This window comes from Xenopus laevis, chromosome 1L, assembly GCF_017654675.1.
Source record: "Xenopus laevis strain J_2021 chromosome 1L, Xenopus_laevis_v10.1, whole genome shotgun sequence".
Classification (NCBI taxonomy): Eukaryota; Metazoa; Chordata; class Amphibia; order Anura; family Pipidae; genus Xenopus; species Xenopus laevis.
In genome coordinates, this window is record NC_054371.1 from 232,743,889 (window position 1) to 232,765,203 (window position 21,315).

Genomic DNA, 21,315 nt, shown 5'->3' on the forward strand with positions numbered 1-21,315 from the left:
CTATTCGCCCATTCGATAGTCGAAGTACTGGATCGAGCGCAAAAACGCTGCGACTATTCGTCCATTCGATAGTCGAAGTACTGTCTCTTTTAAAAATACTTCGACTGCCTACTTCACCACCTAAAACCTACCGAATTGCTTAAAAAGCCTATGGGAAAGTCCCATAGGCTTGTTTTCCAAGTTTTTGATCGGATAAAGAGGCATTCGATTGAATGAAAATCCTTCGAGCGCATATTTGATCGAGCGCCTATTCGCCTGACGAATATTCGCCAATTTGACTATTCGCCAGTGCGTAAATTCGCCCGAATTGCCTATTCGATTCTATTCCCCAGTTGAATTTCGAGGGATTTAACCCCTCGAAATTCAACCCTTGATGAATTTGCCCCTATGTCTTACTATTACACTATGTCTTACTATTACTATATGTCTTACTATTACTATATGTCTTACTATTACTATATGTCTTACTATTACTATATGTCTTACTATTACACTATGTCGTACTATAACTATATGTCTTACTATTACTATATGTCTTACTATTACTATATGTCTTACTATTACTATATGTCTTACTATTACTATATGTCTTACTATTACTATATGTCTTACTATTACACTATGTCGTACTATAACTATATGTCTGCAGATCCTGTGTGTTGTTCTAATCACACCGTTGCACTTACCAGGCCACAATAGTGCAATTCCTGCATTAAACCGTTCTCTCCTGAGCCATTATATACTCTACTTATATATATATATATATATTCTACTAAGTACATGTCTGCACATCTTATTTACTACCTCACCAGCGCTACCATAAAGTAGACATACGTATATATTAAGTGCAATTCTGCAGGTGATTATTTCTTTATTGCTATCAAAGCTATAACTATATAGTTTATCTATATCGACACTCAGTTCACCTGCAGTTTTATACTACTATATTGCAATGTGTGCATTTAGCCAGTACTAGTGGGAATGTCCATTCAGCAAATTGATTCTTATTGCACTTTGGCAAGTTCACTATTCCTATATGTCTGACAATGCTGATATACTGTAACATGTGCAGAATTTACCAAGCAGAACTTAAGTGCATCTCCCCAGTTCATTATTACTATAGGTCTGCAGACTTCAGTACTATCATGGCCATTCAGCGTGTTGTACTAATCACTACCTTGTAGTCCACCAGGCTATTGTACTGCAACATGTTCATTAAACAGTTCTGCCATGATACTAGCCATGATACTAGCCATGATACTAGCCATGATACTAGCCATGATACTAGCCATTGAGCAGAAGTAATGCTTAAATGCACCTCTGCAGTTCATAATTACTATGCAACTTTATTAATGATTAAAGCTATCTGTGTGTAACAACTCAGTGTGTTGTACTAAGTGCTCACCTATAGCCCTCTATACTATGGCTTCCAACCAGTACTAGCAGCTTATTATACTAAGGGCACCCTCAGTGACATGGCTACATGTGTCTGGACCCCATGGCGGGTTGTTTTTTCGGGCCTCCGGGGTGTTTAGGGGTCGACCTGTTTTGCCTATATGTATTGGGATTGTACGTGGGTTGGGCCCCTGTGCCCACTGGGCCCCCCTGCAGCTATGGGGTCTGCTTCTTCTGTAGTTGCACCCCTGGGCACCCCTCCACTTCACCTTTGTTACCCCACTACAACATCTGCATTTATCCAGCCCCATCATGATATAGCCATTCAGTATATGGATATTAAATGCAGTTCTTTTTACTCTATTACTACTTGTGTAACTACTAAAGCTATCAGTGTATAGCCATTCAGTATATGGATATTAAATGCAGTTCTTTTTACTCTATTACTACTTGTGTAACTACTAAAGCTATCAGTGTATAGCCATTCAGTATATGGATATTAAATGCAGTTCTTTTTACTCTATTACTACTTGTGTAACTACTAAAGCTATCAGTGTATAGCCATTCAGTATATGGATATTAAATGCAGTTCTTTTTACTCTATTACTACTTGTGTAACTACTAAAGCTATCAGTGTATAGCCATTCAGTATATGGATATTAAATGCAGTTCTTTTTACTCTATTACTACTTGTGTAACTACTAAAGCTATCAGTGTATAGCCATTCAGTATATGGATATTAAATGCAGTTCTTTTTACTCTATTACTACTTGTGTAACTACTAAAGCTATCAGTGTATAGCCATTCAGTATATGGATATTAAATGCAGTTCTTTTTATTATATTACTACTTGTGTAACTACTAAAGCTATCAGTGTATAGCCATTCAGTATATGGATATTAAATGCAGTTCTTTTTACTCTATTACTACTTGTGTAACTACTAAAGCTATCAGTGTATAGCCATTCAGTATATGGATATTAAATGCAGTTCTTTTTATTATATTACTACTTGTGTAACTACTAAAGCTATCAGTGTATAGCCATTCAGTATATGGATATTAAATGCAGTTCTTTTTATTATATTACTACTTGTGTAACTACTAAAGCTTTCATTGTATAGCCATTCAGTATATGGATATTAAATGCAGTTCTTTTTATTATATTACTACTTGTGTAACTACTAAAGCTTTCATTGTATAGCCATTCAGTATATGGATATTAAATGCAGTTCTTTTTACTCTATTACTACTTGTGTAACTACTAAAGCTATCCGTGTATGGCCATTCAGGGTGTCTGTGTTCTCTTACAATTGACTATACTACCATATTGTAATCATTAGTCACTAGCACTATCTGTATTTAGCTTCCAGCTCATGGACACAAAGGAGACCCTGATAGTTTAACACGTTACTATATAACAACTCCGGTAACTATACTATTTCCATATAGTCATGTTGAAAATCTAAACGAATTACCTCCCGGCAGTCGATGATTATTCAGCTTCTCAATTACTTTCATGATAATATTCTCCATGTTATGGTTCATGCACCATATTAACACGGCTCTTCATTGTATTCCCTTCTACATCTTAGTTTGTCCTCCGTGTAACTTCAGCTACTAGTTTACTCCAGTAATTATCATGACATGCAATTGATTACTGAAGCTCATCAAGCCTCTATATTGTAACATATGGGACACATCCCTGTTGTTGGGGCCTCACCATTCCTCTATCCCAGTGATCCCCAACCAGTAGCTCGTGAGTAACATGTTGCTATGTCCTATAGCTTAACTCTGTAGGTCATGCTAAGTAGGTTCAATAGCTCAGCATGTCAACAATTACTGTTTCACCTACTGGTGCGACTCTATGATGGTATCTGGTAATTCCTAAATATATTGATACTGGCTGGATATTGTGGTGTCTTATTCCCATGATACAGTTTCCCAATTGTACGTTAACTTTAGGCTTATTATAGTTACAACTATTGCTTCAAAGTAAATTCAATAGAGTGCTCATCACTGCACTTTTACATATGTTTTAGGTAAGAGCATATTAATAATGGAGTGTAGTTTATAGCTCCTGTTTTATGGCTTCTCAGCATCTTACGTGTTCATAGTCGCTACTATTGTTACCTTGTCCACCACACAGTATTATTTTATACAGCATCACAGTTCATCATCATTATATGAGGACCTGGCCGAGTACTAATTCTGATATGTGCAGGAAACCATTGGAATTCTGAGTGTATAGGTGTTGCAATTATCCTATTAATCCTACAGTCATTAATTACTCACATGATGCAGCTTCTTGTTTCATTATAATAGTAGTAGTAGTAGTAATAGTAGTAGTAATAGTAGTATAGTAGTAGTAGTATAGTAGCAGTAATAGTGTAGTAGCAGTAGTACAGTAGTAGCAGTAGTATAGTAGTAGTAGTAGTATAGTAGAAGAAGTAGTAGTAGTATAGTAGTAGTAGTATAGTAGTAGTAGTATAGTTGTAGTAGTATAGTAGTAGTAGTATAGTAGTAGTAGTATAGTTGTAGTAGTATAGTAGTAGTAGTATAGTAGTATAGTTATAGTATAGTTATAGTAGTAGTTGTAGTGTAGTAGTAGTGTAGTAGAGTAGTAGAGTAGTAGTAGTGTAGTAGAGTAGTAGTAGTGTAGTAGTATAGTAGTAGTAGTGTAGTATAGTAGTAGTGTAGTAGTAGTAGTGTAGTATAGTAGTAGTGTAGTAGCAGTAGTATAGTAGTAGTAGTAGTAGTGTAGTAGTAGTATAGTAGTAGTATAGTAGTAGTATAGTAGTAGTATAGTAGTAGTAGTAGTAGTATAGTAGTGTAGTAGTAGTAGTGTAGTAGTAGTAGTAGTAGTAGTAGTAGTAGTAGTAGTAGTAGTGTAGTAGTAGTATAGTAGTAGTAGTAGTATAGTAGTAGTAGAAGTGTAGTAGTAGTAGTAGTGTAGTAGTAGTAGTAGTAGTAGTAGTAGTAGTAGTAGTAGTAGTGTAGTAGTAGTAGTGTAGTAGTAGTAGTAGTAGTTTAGTTTAGTTTAGTTTAGTTTATAGTTTAGTTTATAGTTTAGTTTATAGTTTAGTTTATAGTTTAGTTTATAGTTTATAGTTTATAGTTTATAGTTTATAGTTTATAGTTTATAGTTTATAGTTTATAGTTTAGTTTATAGTTGTCTGAAGGATTGTAACCCATCAATTCCTATACTATCCTGCATTATATTGTATTTACCAGAAACTGGTAGTAGCGGGTTAGTGTCATCAATTCCACGTATTTGCAATTAAGCAGCTATAACGTCGGCACACATAAGTGTGAGTATGGGGAGTTTACTAGAGATCACTAGACGACACTGCTCAGAGCGTCTATTGGATTATTATACAGTATAGACATCCGTGTAGCAGATCTGTTTCATTGCAGTAACGTGAATAAAACTACACAATTACATACGGTACAATGGTATGAGGAGATATTGGGGTAAATTTAAATTGAGGGCGTTGATACTCACTGATATAATAGAAACAGCTGAACAACATTCATTTCAGACGTCCATTTTCCTGCGGTAACTGAAAGTCGTCCGTAAGATACTACTGCGGTACTTAGAGGCAATAGAGACCATTGAGAAGTTGCTATATCGGTACATTTTATACATTATAGGGATAAATATAGGGATAAATATAGGGATAAATATAGGGATAAATATAGGGATAAATATAGGGATAAATATAGGGAATTACTGTTAGAAGACGTGATCTGTCTCACCTCCCAAAACTGTAAGTAAATAAATGTCCTTGAGGCAGAGCCTGTGTAGCTACAAGTGTCAGTTGTGAGTCAGTCCTACGGGGTCTTTGTATTGTACAACTGCCACGTTGTGTTTGTGTCTTTATTTAGTCAATACAAAAAGCTTCTATTAATGATTCTGCAGCTACACGGGGTCTCTGATTGGTTGGGGAGTGTTTGTTAATGAGGTAACATAATGGGGTGTAACATAATGGGGACGTAACTCACTGGTGCCACTGACATGTGACACTCCAGGAAAGGAAAATGTCAATAAATAAGGTGGGACTTTCAGCTGGAAATTGTCACTGAGCTGCTGCCCAATCCGGTGTCACTATAAGTGTCTGGCGCATGGGGGGGGTCAGTTGATGTGGGGGGGGTCACTACATGGGGGGGGTCAGTAGATTGGGGGGGTCAGTAGATGTGGGGGGGATCAGTACATGGGGGGGGTCATTACATGTGGGGGGGTCAGTACTTACAGCCTGTGTTGCAGGTGGGACAGCGGATGCAGAACTACAAGAAGGTGCGAGGGGAGGAGTTGCCGTTGGCTGAGCCAATCCCGGGGCTCCCTCAGGACATACAGTAACTGAGATGCTCCAGCTGTTGGGCTTTACCATTGGGAAGATGGGGGGGGCGTGAGGCAGATGTTGTTCAGTGGGTGGGGCAAAGCTCTGGGCAAGACCATCTTGTGTGAAGCTCCAGGTCACCAGGAGATGTGGGGGCCCAATGTGTCTGATGTTGGACTCGACCCCCTGACTGTGAAGTGAAGTGTCCCACTACCTGTGTCCTGCTCAGCTCACACCCCACCCACTAGCAGCCCCCCCCCCCAGCACCTACGACTCCCCCCGGCACAAGCGCTGGCCCCCGGGCACCACCAGGACTAGGGGGGGAGGGGAGGAAACAGTCCAGGGGGCACAGAAAGACATAACTGGTCTCATTGTGTGTGTGGCCCCCTCTGTGTTGTGGGGGGCTCTGCATTGTATCAGTGTCTCCCCCCAGTTTTGTACCAGAACATGAGACACTGGTTCGTGACCCGCCAGCACCGGGGGCTCAGTGTGTGTAGGGGGGGGATATTTGTATGTTGTGGGGGGGCACTGCTTGTGTTTCTGGGGGTGTCCAAAGGGGATTAAACCCGATTCCTCTGCAGAACCCCTTTAATTGTTCTCCCCATCCTGATGTCCCGTGTTCCCATTAGTTTGGGGGGTACAAGCCTATTGTGTGTTTGAATCATCCCCCCCCCCACACCCCTTTAATTGAGACTTGGGGGGAGCTCCAATTCCTGAGAGTGGAACCCCCACATGACAACCCATCATTATCCTGTAACTCAGCCAATACAATCGCTTTATCATTATTACAAGCCCCGCCCCCGAGGAGATGTTCTCTGTGCTCCTCCTCCTCCTGACTGGGCCCCTCACTGATTGATCAGACACAGACTGGCCCCGTGTGTAATTAGAATGTGCTGCCCCCGAGGGTGAATAGAAATAGGTACAAATCTCTGGCCCCCAATCCTACTCCTGCGGGGGCTACAGGGGCCACATAGGCACTTCCATTGAGTTTGGCTCTGGTTCCTACTGACGAGTCCCAGGGTAACGGATCCACTTGTTCAGGTTTACTTGCCCTTTAATGTTTTCCCTACGTCTGTGAAAGAGTGGGGGGGGGGGCTGGCACGTCTCTCTGCCATTTGGGCCCCACAAGAAGCTGGATATGAGCCCCCCCCCCTCCAGCTGCAGCTTTGGGTCAGACACAGGGGGATTGTGGGGGGGGGGACAATGCAGCTTTTGTTCTTTCCTCTCTCCCTCCTTCTACTTAGGGCCACGGGGCCACGGGATTATGTGCAGCTCCTCATTCATTCCATGGGCCTTTCCTTCTATCCCATTAACCCATTCACAGCCAGCACCCTTAGACTCCCAGCACCCTATAGACACCCAGTCACACCCTATAGACTCCCGGCACCCTTTAGACATCCAGTCGCACCCTAGAGACTCCCGGCACCCTAGAGACTCCCAGGCACACCCAACAGCCACCCAGTCGCACCCTATAGACTCCTAGCACCCTTCAGACTCCCAGCACCCTATAGACACCCAGTCGCACCCTAGAGACTCCCAGTTCTAGTTCTACATCATGGAACAGGCAGGGGCCCTGGAAAAGTGCAAGAAAAGAGGGGCCCCAATTCTAGAAGCAGCCCCCATAGAGTCCCATCTTCAGAGAAACTAGTCAGGGTGTCTCTCACATTTGGCCCCCACACACTGAACCCACAAATCCCCTGTATCGACAGCCCCTTGTACCAACGTGACCCACAAACTCCAGAGGAACCACTTTCTACCCACGTACCCCAAAGTCTTTCATCAGGAGCACCCCCAGTCTTCTATATTGGAAACCACTTTGCCAGTCAATTAGTTCAGGATTATTAATAATAATAATAACTAATAATAACTAATATGGGCCCCAGTGTTATGGGTCGGGAATCAGTTTGGCCCCAGATTCTGCCCCTGTAACAGTGAGTTTATTTTCTCCCCATGGGGGATCATTCTGTACCCCACTACCCGACTGCTCCTCAGTTCTGTGTGTTTATTGCTCTCTGTTCATTATTAGCATTGCCCCCCCCTTTTCTTATTATTAATGTCTAATTAAATGGGAAATTCTCCGTTGCTGATGGAAATTTGTTGCACCCACATTTCTGCCAGTCGCCCATTAGCAGCTTCTGCCAAAGTCACAGCATTAGTTTCAATGGGGGGGGGCTCAAACTTGAAGAAATTCACATGTTACAGGGAGAGCTGGGAAGTGAATCAGTGGTACAGGCTGATACATTAGATAGGTACAAGGAAGGGTCGGATGCTTTATTCACCAGTAGCTCCTCCCAGCAGACAGGAGGGAGCCAATGAGATTAGAGGAGGGAAAGGGGTGTTACAGGGAGAGCTGGGAAGTGAATCAGGGGTACAGACTGATACATTAGATAGGTACAAGGAAGGGTCGGATGCTTTATTCACCAGTAGCTCCTCCCAGCAGACAGGAGGGAGCCAATGAGATTAGAGGAGGGAAAGGGGTGTTACAGGGAGAGCTGGGAAGTGAATCAGTGGTACAGGCTGATACATTAGATAGGTACAAGGAAGGGTCGGATGCTTTATTCACCAGTAGCTCCTCCCAGCAGACAGGAGGGAGCCAATGAGATTAGAGGAGGGAAAGGGGTGTTACAGGGAGAGCTGGGAAGTGAATCAGTGGTACAGGCTGATACATTAGATAGGTACAAGGAAGGGTCGGATGCTTTATTCACCAGTAGCTCCTCCCAGCAGACAGGATGGAGCCAATGAGATTAGAGGAGGGAAAGTAGTGTTACAGGGAGAGCTGGGAAGTGAATCAGTGGTACAGGCTGATACATTAGATAGGTACAAGGAAGGGTCGGATGCTTTATTCACCAGTAGCTCCTCCCAGCAGACAGGAGGGAGCCAATGAGATTAGAGGAGGGAAAGGGGTGTTACAGGGAGAGCTGGGAAGTGAATCAGGGGTACAGGCTGATACATTAGATAGGTACAAGGAAGGGTCGGATGCTTTATTCACCAGTAGCTCCTCCCAGCAGACAGGAGGGAGCCAATGAGATTAGAGGAGGGAAAGGGGTGTTACAGGGAGAGCTGGGAAGTACCAGAGGTGCAGGTGTTGGATCAGGTACTGAGGGGGGATCAGTGGGGGGGGTATCAGTGAGTCTCTCCAGTCTGTTCCCACGTTGGGCTTCTCACCCCCAGCCTGAGTTATACAGGATTCTGGCACAGCAGATACGGGGGGGGGAGTGGAACTAATAGGGAACAGCCGGGGCCCCACCAGCGTCACATGAACAGATGGATGTGTCAGACAAGAGCAGTGGGAAACACAAGACAACACCCCCTCCCCATGTCCAACTTTTTGGGGTTCCATATTCCCCCCTTTCCCTCTAAGCAACCCCCCCATACCCTATAAACACTACTGGGGTTATATATCAACACTGGGCAGATTTGGCTGTGGGTAGTAACGCACAGCAACCAATCAGTTTGTTGCATTTATTGTTGTACCTGCAGCTGCCTGAATAAAGCTGATCACTGATTGGTCGCTATGGGTTATTGCCCAGCAGCAAATTTGCTGGTTTGTTAGTAAATCAGCCCAATGTTGTCCACTAGTCTCTGCTTCTCTCCTTTATATCCCGTCCTCTGCTCCTGCTATTTCTCTCCTTTACTGTTCCCCTTCTATATCTGTCTATCATCCCCTTTCCTTTTCTCCCCCAACTGTTTGGCCTTACTCTCCCCCATTGTCCCATGAGGAGGTGCAGCTGTTAGTGGCCCAGTGGCTAGTATCTGTGCTCCTGGTGCCTGTGGCCCATTGTGACCCCGTATTCTTACAGTTTAAGTAGGAAATGTCCAGCCTGAATCAGTCCTGTGGAGGTTGAACTACAACACTCAGTACACAACTGATCGTTCCCAGTGAGATGCAGCATCAGTCGGGAGTTTATAGAGAGAATGAGCCGGGGGTTTGTGCTCCAATAAACAACATCTCATGTCACTGCACATTTACTTCAGCTGCACCAGAGCTCGGCCCCCCGGCGACACCCACAGTCCAATTCCTGCTCATTCCCCGAGTCTCTCGGCTCTTTCTAAAGTCTCCCCCACTCACATATACACTGAGGGGCCCCCCATATACACTGAGACACTGAGGGGCCCCCCATATACACAGGGACACAGAGGGGCAAAAACAATTCCCCCCCCCCATCGCACTGTTGAGAGAAATCCAGTAAAAAATCAATAGTCAGAGCATTTGGGGGCAAATTCGTTGGCTCAGCGTTTCCTCCCCCCTAAATAATTAATATTAGAAGCTCCCGGCTCTTTCCCAGAATTCTCTGCTCAGTGGGGAGGGGGTTTAACCCTTGTGCTGCTGGAGCCCCCAGTTGTGTCAGTCACAGACAAGAGATTTAGTGACTTTATTTCATATGGGGGGGCCCTTTATTTGTATTATTTGGGCCCCAGTGACCTTGGGAAAGAGAAAACACAGGATTGTGGGTCGGGACTGAGAAGTAAAATAGACATTTCAGTTACACAGAGGCCCAATCACCCCCCCCCGCCCACTAAATAGTGACTTTCTATGGGACCTTATAGGAGCCCCTCCAGCATTTGTCACAACCCACAGATTGCCAGTCCGGGACACAAAGGGTTAAAAAGTCTCTGGCTCATTATTTCCCCAATGTAATTAGGAGTTGGGGCCCTTTAGTCTCGGGGGGTCGCTCAGCTTCTCTCACCTGCCCCCCCCCCCGGCTGTGCAGAATCCTTAGTATAATGGGGGGGGGATTATTTGGCTCATGAGGGAATTTCATGCCCCCCCCCCCTGTATAATAAGATCAGTGAGACTCAGACATGGGGATTATTTGTTCTATTTATTGTCTCACTCATAATCCTGAGTATACGGGGGAGGGGGGCTCCATGGAACTCACTGACACATTTGTCTCTACTTTGCCCCCCCCCAGAGTAAAGTCCTCGTCTCGTTCTCATTGACTCAATGGACTTTGTGTCATTCCCAGAAGTGACCACTGGGGGGGGCAGTCGTCTCTATTGTGAGTCAGACGCAGACGGACCAATCACACGTGGGGGGGGCACACAAGGTTAATGAGGGGGTGCGGCTCAGACTCAGGGACATTGGGAGTCACATCAGCCCGTGGCACCCGGACACTCTCAGCTCAGAGACACCCCCAGCGGCCCCCACAGGAGACTCACTGACAGCAGCACAGAGACCAACTGCATCAGGGGCCCCACCACTGACAAACTTACTCACAGCTCAGCCCCCCCCATTATATCAGCCTGGCACCCCCTGTACTTACCCCCCCCACTTGTGTTCTTCATCCCCTTTGTGTCTGTAACTGGGACTGACCCCCAATACTCACTCACTTGGGACTCACAGACCCTCACAGGAGTAGTTGATACTGGCGCCGCCTCCTGACACTTTCAAATCCTAATTCTGCCTGGACTTCGGCTACTGCTGCTGGGAGTTGTATTCTGCTGGGAGTTGTATTCTGCTGGGAGTTGTATTCTGCTGGGAGTTGCACGCTGCTGGGAGTTGAATTCTGCTGGGAGTTGTATTCTGCTGGGAGTTGTATTCTGCTGGGAGTTGTACGCTGCTGCTACTTATAAAGGTAAGTCAAGTTTAAGGTAATGTCAAGAATCTGGCAGGGGGGCTGAGTCACCCTGTATAAAGACTCATAGGGGCAGGTTTGGGGTCTTGCTGAACCAGGTTTCCCATTGGTCTCCTTACTCCGACACACTCACCCCAATGTCCCCACAAGTTCTTCCAGAATGTTCCTGTCTGTGAAAAAGTGTACAATTTAGTATGAAAGGAGCTCACCACATACTTAGATCAGACCCGTCCACGGGTATCCTGTGTCCGATTACCCAAATCAATATGTAGAACTGTAGTGTAGATGTGGAACAGATCCAAGGCGGCAGTCAAACTGCAAAAAATCCATTTATTGGGAAGTGTACAACATGTTTCGGGACAAGCCCTTTATCAAGTGTGAAAAAGTGTAAGAAGAGTCAGTAATAGTGAGTAATGTGCTGTAGAGCCACTAATACTGTGAGAAAGTGAGTAGAGATAGTAATAGTCTGAGTAATGAAACTAATAGTGTAAATAACTGAATTCTACTGTACATAGAGGGACTGATAGTGTAAATAACTGAATTCTACTGTACATAGAGGGACTGATAGTGTAAATAACTGAATTCTACTGTACATAGAGGGACTGATAGTGTAAATAACTGAATTCTACTGTACATAGAGGGACTGATAGTGTAAATAACTGAATTATACTGTACATAGAGGGACTGATAGTGTAAATAACTGAATTCTACTCTACATAGAGGGACTGATAGTGTAAATAACTGAATTCTACTCTACATAGAGGGACTGGGACTGATTCTACTGTACATAGAGGGACTGATAGTGTAAATAACTGAATTCTACTGTACATAGAGGGACTGATAGTGTAAATAACTGAATTCTACTGTACATAGAGGGACTGATAGTGTAAATAACTGAATTCTACTGTACATAGAGGGACTGATAGTGTAAATAACTGAATTCTACTGTACATAGAGGGACTGATAGTGTAAATAACTGAATTCTACTGTACATAGAGGGACTGATAGTGTAAATAACTGAATTCTACTGTACATAGAGGGACTCATAGTGTAAATAACTGAATTCTACTCTACATAGAGGGACTGATAGTGTAAATAACTGAATTCTACTCTACATAGAGGGACTGATAGTGTAAATAACTGAATTCTACTGTACATAGAGAGACTGATAGTGTAAATAACTGAATTATACTGTACATAGAGGGACTGATAGTGTAAATAACTGAATTCTACTGTACATAGAGGGACTGATAGTGTAAATAACTGAATTCTACTGTACATAGAGAGACTGATAGTGTAAATAACTGAATTATACTGTACATAGAGGGACTGATAGTGTAAATAACTGAATTCTACTCTACATAGAGGGACTGATAGTGTAAATAACTGAATTCTACTGTACATAGAGGGACTGATAGTGTAAATAACTGAATTCTACTCTACATAGAGGGACTGATAGTGTAAATAACTGAATTCTACTCTACATAGAGGGACTCATAGTGTAAATAACTGAATTCTACTCTACATAGAGGGACTCATAGTGTAAATAACTGAATTCTACTGTACATAGAGGGACTGATAGTGTAAATAACTGAATTCAACTGTACATAGAGGGACTGATAGTGTAAATAACTGAATTCTACTGTACATAGAGGGACTGATAGTGTAAATAACTGAATTCTACTGTACATAGAGGGACTGATAGTGTAAATAACTGAATTATACTCTACATAGAGGGACTGATAGTGTAAATAACTGAATTATACTCTACATAGAGGGACTGATAGTGTAAATAACTGAATTCTACTGTACATAGAGGGACTGATAGTGTAAATAACTGAATTATACTCTACATAGAGGGACTGATAGTGTAAATAACTGAATTATACTGTACATAGAGGGACTGATAGTGTAAATAACTGAATTATACTCTACATAGAGGGACTGATAGTGTAAATAACTGAATTCTACTGTACATAGAGAGACTGATAGTGTAAATAACTGAATTCTACTGTACATAGAGGGACTGATAGTGTAAATAACTGAATTCTACTGTACATAGAGGGACTGATAGTGTAAATAACTGAATTCTACTGTACATAGAGGGACTGATAGTGTAAATAACTGAATTATACTGTACATAGAGGGACTGATAGTGTAAATAACTGAATTCTACTCTACATAGAGGGACTCATAGTGTAAATAACTGAATTCTACTCTACATAGAGGGACTGATAGTGTAAATAACTGAATTCTACTCTACATAGAGGGACTGATAGTGTAAATAACTGAATTCTACTGTACATAGAGAGACTGATAGTGTAAATAACTGAATTATACTGTACATAGAGGGACTGATAGTGTAAATAACTGAATTCTACTCTACATAGAGGGACTGATAGTGTAAATAACTGAATTCTACTGTACATAGAGAGACTGATAGTGTAAATAACTGAATTCTACTCTACATAGAGGGACTCATAGTGTAAATAACTGAATTCTACTCTACATAGAGGGACTGATAGTGTAAATAACTGAATTCTACTCTACATAGAGGGACTGATAGTGTAAATAACTGAATTCTACTGTACATAGAGAGACTGATAGTGTAAATAACTGAATTCTACTGTACATAGAGGGACTGATAGTGTAAATAACTGAATTCTACTCTACATAGAGGGACTGATAGTGTAAATAACTGAATTCTACTGTACATAGAGGGACTGATAGTGTAAGTAACTGAATTCTACTGTACATAGAGGGACTGATAGTGTAAATAACTGAATTCTACTGTACATAGAGGGACTGATAGTGTAAATAACTGAATTCTACTGTACATAGAGGGACTCATAGTGTAAATAACTGAATTCTACTCTACATAGAGGGACTGATAGTGTAAATAACTGAATTCAACTGTACATAGAGGGACTGATAGTGTAAATAACTGAATTCTACTGTACATAGAGGGACTGATAGTGTAAATAACTGAATTCTACTGTACATAGAGGGACTGATAGTGTAAATAACTGAATTCTACTGTACATAGAGGGACTGATAGTGTAAATAACTGAATTCTACTGTACATAGAGGGACTGATAGTGTAAATAACTGAATTCTACTGTACATAGAGGGACTGATAGTGTAAATAACTGAATTATACTGTACATAGAGGGACTGATAGTGTAAATAACTGAATTCTACTCTACATAGAGGGACTGATAGTGTAAATAACTGAATTCTACTGTACATAGAGAGACTGATAGTGTAAATAACTGAATTATACTGTACATAGAGGGACTGATAGTGTAAATAACTGAATTCTACTCTACATAGAGGGACTGATAGTGTAAATAACTGAATTCTACTGTACATAGAGGGACTGATAGTGTAAATAACTGAATTCTACTGTACATAGAGGGACTGATAGTGTAAATAACTGAATTCTACTCTACATAGAGGGACTCATAGTGTAAATAACTGAATTCTACTCTACATAGAGGGACTGATAGTGTAAATAACTGAATTCTACTCTACATAGAGGGACTGATAGTGTAAATAACTGAATTCTACTCTACATAGAGGGACTGATAGTGTAAGTAACCGAATTCTACTGGACATAGAGGGACTGATAGTGTAAATAACTGAATTCTACTGTACATAGAGGGACTGATAGTGTAAATAACTGAATTCTACTGTACATAGAGGGACTGATAGTGTAAATAACTGAATTCTACTGTACATAGAGGGACTGATAGTGTAAATAACTGAATTCTACTGTACATAGAGGGACTGATAGTGTAAATAACTGAATTCTACTCTACATAGAGGGACTGATAGTGTAAGTAACCGAATTCTATTGGACATAGAGGGACTGATAGTGTAAATAACTGAATTATACTGTACATAGAGGGACTGATAGTGTAAATAACTGAATTCTACTGTACATAGAGGGACTGATAGTGTAAATAACTGAATTCTACTCTACATAGAGGGACTGATAGTGTAAGTAACCGAATTCTACTGGACATAGAGGGACTGATAGTGTAAATAACTGAATTCTACTGTACATAGAGGGACTGATAGTGTAAATAACTGAATTATACTGTACATAGAGGGACTGATAGTGTAAATAACTGAATTCTACTGTACATAGAGGGACTGATAGTGTAAATAACTGAATTCTACTGTACATAGAGGGACTGATAGTGTAAATAACTGAATTCTACTGTACATAGAGGGACTGATAGTGTAAATAACTGAATTCTACTGTACATAGAGGGACTGATAGTGTAAATAACTGAATTCTACTGTACATAGAGGGACTGATAGTGTAAATAACTGAATTCTACTGTACATAGAGGGACTGATAGTGTAAATAACTGAATTCTACTGTACATAGAGGGACTGATAGTGTAAGTAACCGAATTCTATTGGACATAGAGGGACTGATAGTGTAAATAACTGAATTATACTGTACATAGAGGGACTGATAGTGTAAATAACTGAATTCTACTGTACATAGAGGGACTGATAGTGTAAATAGCTGAATTCTACTGTAAAAATTCAAGAAAGCAGACGGCACTTCTGAAACTGGGGTTTATTGGAGTACCTGCTGGTAACGCGTCAGGTGTTACCAGCAGGTACTCCAATAAACCCCAGTTTCAGAAGTGCCGTCTGCTTTCTTGAATTTTTGCTGTATTCACAGTGGGGACACTGTGGGACTGAGCACCTGAACCGGAGGAAAAACGGTGAGCGTGTGCGGTCCCTATTCTTCTCATTTACTGAATTCTACTGTACATAGAGGGATTGATAGTGTAAATAGCTGAATTCTACTGTACATAGAGGGACTGATAGTGTAAATAAATCAATTCTACTGTACATAGAGGGACTGATAGTGTAAATAACTGAATTCTACTGTACATAGAGGGACTGATAGTGTAAATAACTGAATTCTACTGTACATAGAGGGACTGATAGTGTAAATAACTGAATTCTACTGTACATAGAGGGATTGATAGTGTAAATAGCTGAATTCTACTGTACATAGAGGGACTGATAGTGTAAATAAATGAATTCTACTGTACATAGAGGGACTGATAGTGTAAATAACTGAATTATACTGTACATAGAGGGACTGATAGTGTAAATAAATGAATTCTACTGTTTGTAGAGGGACTGATAGTGTAACACTGGGAGTTGTATGCTGCTGAGTAATAGTGACATTAGTGAGTAATAGTAACCGTTAGTGACTAATAGTGCCCAACAATGAGTAGTAGTGCCAAAAGTGACTAATAGTGCCCAACAGTGAGTAAAAGTAACCATCAGTTAGTAATAGTGACCGTCAGTGAGTAGTAGTGACCGTCTATAAGTAGTAGTGACCATCAGTAAGTAGTTGTGACCGCCAATAAGTAATAGTGACCATCAGTGAGTAGTAGTGACCGTCAGTGAGTAAAAGTGACTGTCGGTGAGTAGTAGTGACAGTCAGTGAGTAATAGTGACCATCAGTGAGTAGTAGTGACTGTCAGTGAGTAAAAGTAACCATCAGTGAGTAATAGTGACCGTCAGTGAGTAGTAGTGACCATCAGTGAGTAGTAGTGACCATCAGTGAGTAATAGTGACCGTCTGTGAGTAGTAGTGACTGTCAGTGGGTAAAAGCTACCGTTAGTGAGTAATAGTGACCATCAGTGAGTAGTAGTGACCATCAGTAATAGTGACCGTCAGTGAGTAATAGTCACCATCAGTGAGTAATAGTGAGCGTCAGTGAGTAGTTGTGACCATCAGTGAGTAATAGTGACCATCAGTGAGTAATAGTGACCATCAGTGAGCGTCAGTGAGTAGTAGTCCTCCTAGGCCCAAAGTATACTAATGGCAGTGACATGTTTGTGGGTCACTATAGTGGGTCAGGGAATGTTCATTTCTGTGTGTTAGAATTGGCCCATTAGTCCTGGTTCTGTTCTGGCAGGTAACAATGTCACTATTTCCTGCAGGTATCGGAGGTTCTGGTGTCACACGGGTCAGTAACAGAGTCGGGTCTCACTATGGCTCCTTTTGGGCTGTGGCTGCTCTGTCCCATCTGGAGGGAAATAACAGAGAGGTTCTACTGACTGACCCAAAGGTACCTGCTCCCCCACGTGCACTTACCTTCTACTCTCAGCACAAGGATACTGATACCCCATCTGCCCGAGGATACGGACACCCCATGTGCTGAGACTACTGACACCCCATGTGCTGAGACTATGGGCCCAGTTGTAGTGGCCGAGCATCAGGAGTGACCTATGACACCCATGGGTGGGTAACTCAGTGCCGTGTTCTGTTGGATCCTTGAGGGGCAATGGGTTCTGGGCTGTCGACTGGGGCGGTTGTGGCCATTTCATTTAACTGTGTAATTGCTGTACTGATAGTGATTCTGTTCCTGATCCTGTGCAAGGCCTGTCAGACCCCCTCGTGCCCCCCCTCCATGCCCTGCTCAGAGTCGGATCACAGGAATGAGGAGCGATACCTCCTACAGCCATAGGGGCAGGAACCCCCATATTTGCACTGAATCTTTTCACTGCGCCCCAGTCACCCCAACACCAGATTCACTTACTAGCCACGCCCACTATCATGGCTCCACCCTCCCCACATCCCGGGGGTGATCAGTTGATGTTACATCGGCCAATGAGAGCAGAGGAAGAGCCCGGGGGGTAAAGGCATTGGTGTGAGCTTTACCAACCCCCCCCCCCCAGCATTGATGAGAATGAGATGGTTCTGGTACCAGTAAAGGCCACTGAGTATGAAGTTTGGGCCCTTGGATACAGGGAGGGGTGAGCCCCGGCTCATACACTAAAGAACACTACAAGGGGTAAATGTGTCAGGTTTTCCCTTTGGGGGGGGTGCAGCAGCAGGAGGGCCAGGCCAGTAGGGGCCCCATTCTTCACTTAATAGAAGGGCCCAGGCCAGAGTGAGGTGGAGGTGTCACAGAATCACATTTATTTAGTGTTGGATTAGTGCTAATGTGCACCGGAGCAGTTGCTAGTAGTAACCAATCACTGACACTCAGTACTGGCACTTGTGCCACGCGGCCATGAATACAGTGCGGCAGTTGCACAGGAGTGGGGTATTCACCCAGGAGTGCTCATTACACATACATACATGTCTGCACCCCAATATCAAGGCCTCATGCACCTTACACCCTGCAGAGACAATGGGATCCCAGTCAGTCAAACCAACCTGCAAGTACAGGACCCGCTGCAGAGATCCGGGGCCCGGGGCCCTCACTGTTGCACTGCCTCCCGCTGCTCTTCTTCTTGTATTCGATTGAGTAGAAGCCTCAGCTGAAAACTGTGCAGAACAGTGAGGCCGAGAGCACTTTCATTTTACACTTAATTCTCTTCTCGGCACAATTAGGGAAGGTATTTAGGCAGATTCTTCCTCCCAGTTATGTCCCCGTATAATCATCACCCCCTTATCTGTAAGCCAGAGACACAGTAGCACTGAGGGGGTGGGGTAAAAACAATAGTGTAGTTACGACAAACACATGTGGATGTGGCTTATTTTTTGTGTGGCCCTGGGGCCCATGTAGGGATCCAATGCTGTACAATGAGTGAGAGCTGTAGTTGTAGCAGTGCCGGGGGTAAGTAGGGAAATGCCCCAGTACAGTAAAGCAATAAACTTTTAGTTCAGCTGCGTGTGCCCAGTATGTGCCCAGGTGGGGCTCTCACTCATAGTTCTGTATCCAATAGACACAACTCACTCACTTTATTCACTAATCTCACCAGCAGACCCCACACATGCACCAAACCCTCCACTTCTGCACAACACTGACTCCACCCCCTCATTTGCATATTCAGATTTCAGCCGTGAATATAAATTTGTCATTATCACTTATCCAAAGCCTTAAAGTCACGTGACCTTGCGGGTTGAATCCACATCCTATAAGGGCTGAGATTTGTGCAAAGTGGGGGCACAACCTGGACCCCAATAACCTGCTCACGTTGCACCATGTGATCACTCTGCAATAAAGTGTTAATTGTACCCCATGTCTGTGAGTCTGTCTGAACCCCGAGAAACATCTGTCACATGCAGTTGCCCCACAGGACTGGGAATTTACCCCTCATTCATCTACAGGAGACTCCTGGGTGTAACATGGGCCATCGAGCTGTCCGACCCACCCGTGTACCCCATGTACCCACCTATGTACCCAGAAGTGACCAGTATGTGGGACACCCACAAGTACCCCATGAGTCTGTATGGCGCCCCCTCTGTCCATCACCAGATCACCAGCCAATCACTAGTGCAGGGGGCATTTTTGGACACAATTTGCAATATTTTCCTCACAATATCAGGATCATTGGTGTTATGCCTATCACCATTGGGTACAATGCACCAAAACATCAGCCAATCATCTTGTGCCGTGCATCACTGACTCATTACTGTGCGCCAAGTGTGTGACACCCAATGGGATTTACCCCATGCCACTAATTCCTGGCACCAACCGGCACTATTACACACTACTCAGGGCACAACTCCATTTCTGCTTGTCTTAATAAATAAGCCCAGAAGGGTCACAACAGCCCAACATGCAAGAACTCCCTGCACCTTAGCACCAAGAGACAGTAGGACAAGATGGGGTCAGTAGGACAAGATGGAGACAATAGAACAAGATGGAGAAAGTAGGACAAGAGGGAGACAGTAGGGCAAGAGGGAGACAGTAGGACAAGAGGGAGACAGTAGGACAAGATGGAGACAGTAGGACAAGATGGAGACAGTAAGACAAGAGGGAGACAGTAGGACAAGAGGGAGACAGTAGGACAAGAGGGAGACAGTAGGACAAGATGGAACAGTAGGACAAGAGGGAGACAGTAGGACAAGATGGAGACAGTATAGCAAGAGGGAGACAGTAGGACAAGATGGAACAGTAGGACAAGATGGAGACAGTAGAACAAAAGAGAGCAAGAACTCCCTACACCTTAGCACCAAGAAGCAGTAGGACAAGATGGGGACAGTAGGACAAGATGGAGACAATAGAACAAGATGGAGACAGAAGGGCAAGATGGAGACAGTAGGACAAGATGGAGACAGTAGGACAATATGGAGACAGTAGGGCAAGATGGAGACAGTAGGACAAGATGGAGACAGTAGGACAAGAGGGAGACAGTAGGACAAGATGGAACAGTAGGACAAGAGGGAGACAGTAGGACAAGATGGAACAGTAGGACAAGATGGAGACAGTAGAACAAAAGAGAGCAAGAACTCCCTACACCTTAGCACCAAGAGGCAGTAGGACAAGATGGGGACAGTAGGACAAGATGGAGACAGTAGAACAAGATGGAGACAGAAAAGCAAGATGGAGACAGTAGGACAAGATTGAGACAGTAGGACAAGATGGAGACATTAGGACAAGATGGAGACAGTAGGACAAGATTGAGACAATTACGACAAGATGAAGACACAAGGATGAGATGAACACATTAGGACAAGAGGGAGACAGTTGGACAAGATGGAGACAGTAGGATGAGATGGAGAAAGTAGGAAAAGATGGAGACAGTAAGGTAAGATGGAGACAGTAGGACAAGATGGAGACGGAAGCACAAGATGGAGACAGTAGGGCAAGATGGAACAGTAGGACTGTGCACCAAGTGTGTGACACCCAATGGGATTTACCCCGTGCCACTAATTCCTGGCACCAACCGGCACTATTACACACTACTCAGGGCACAACTCCATTTCTGCTTGTCTTAATAAATAAGCCCAGAAGGGTCACAACAGCCCAACATGCAAGAACTCCCTGCACCTTAGCACCAAGAGACAGTAGGACAAGATGGGGTCAGTAGGACAAGATGGAGACAATAGAACAAGATGGAGAAAGTAGGACAAGAGGGAGAGAGTAGGGCAAGAGGGAGACAGTAGGACAAGAGGGAGACAGTAGGACAAGATGGAGACAGTAAGACAAGATGGAGACAGTAGGACAAGAGGGAGACAGTAGGACAAGAGGGAGACAGTAGGACAAGATGGAACAGTAGGACAAG

The 21,315-nt window shown here is 43.2% G+C and overlaps 1 long non-coding RNA gene across 1 annotated transcript; it reads left to right on the forward strand.

Moving 5' to 3' along the window:
- Nucleotides 1-9,970: 9,970 nt before the first annotated feature.
- LOC121396200 lies at nt 9,971-17,389 on the forward strand. Its single transcript, XR_005962878.1, has 2 exons — nt 9,971-11,308; nt 17,296-17,389. It is a non-coding gene; the product is annotated as an uncharacterized LOC121396200 (long non-coding RNA).
- Nucleotides 17,390-21,315: the final 3,926 nt, after the last annotated feature.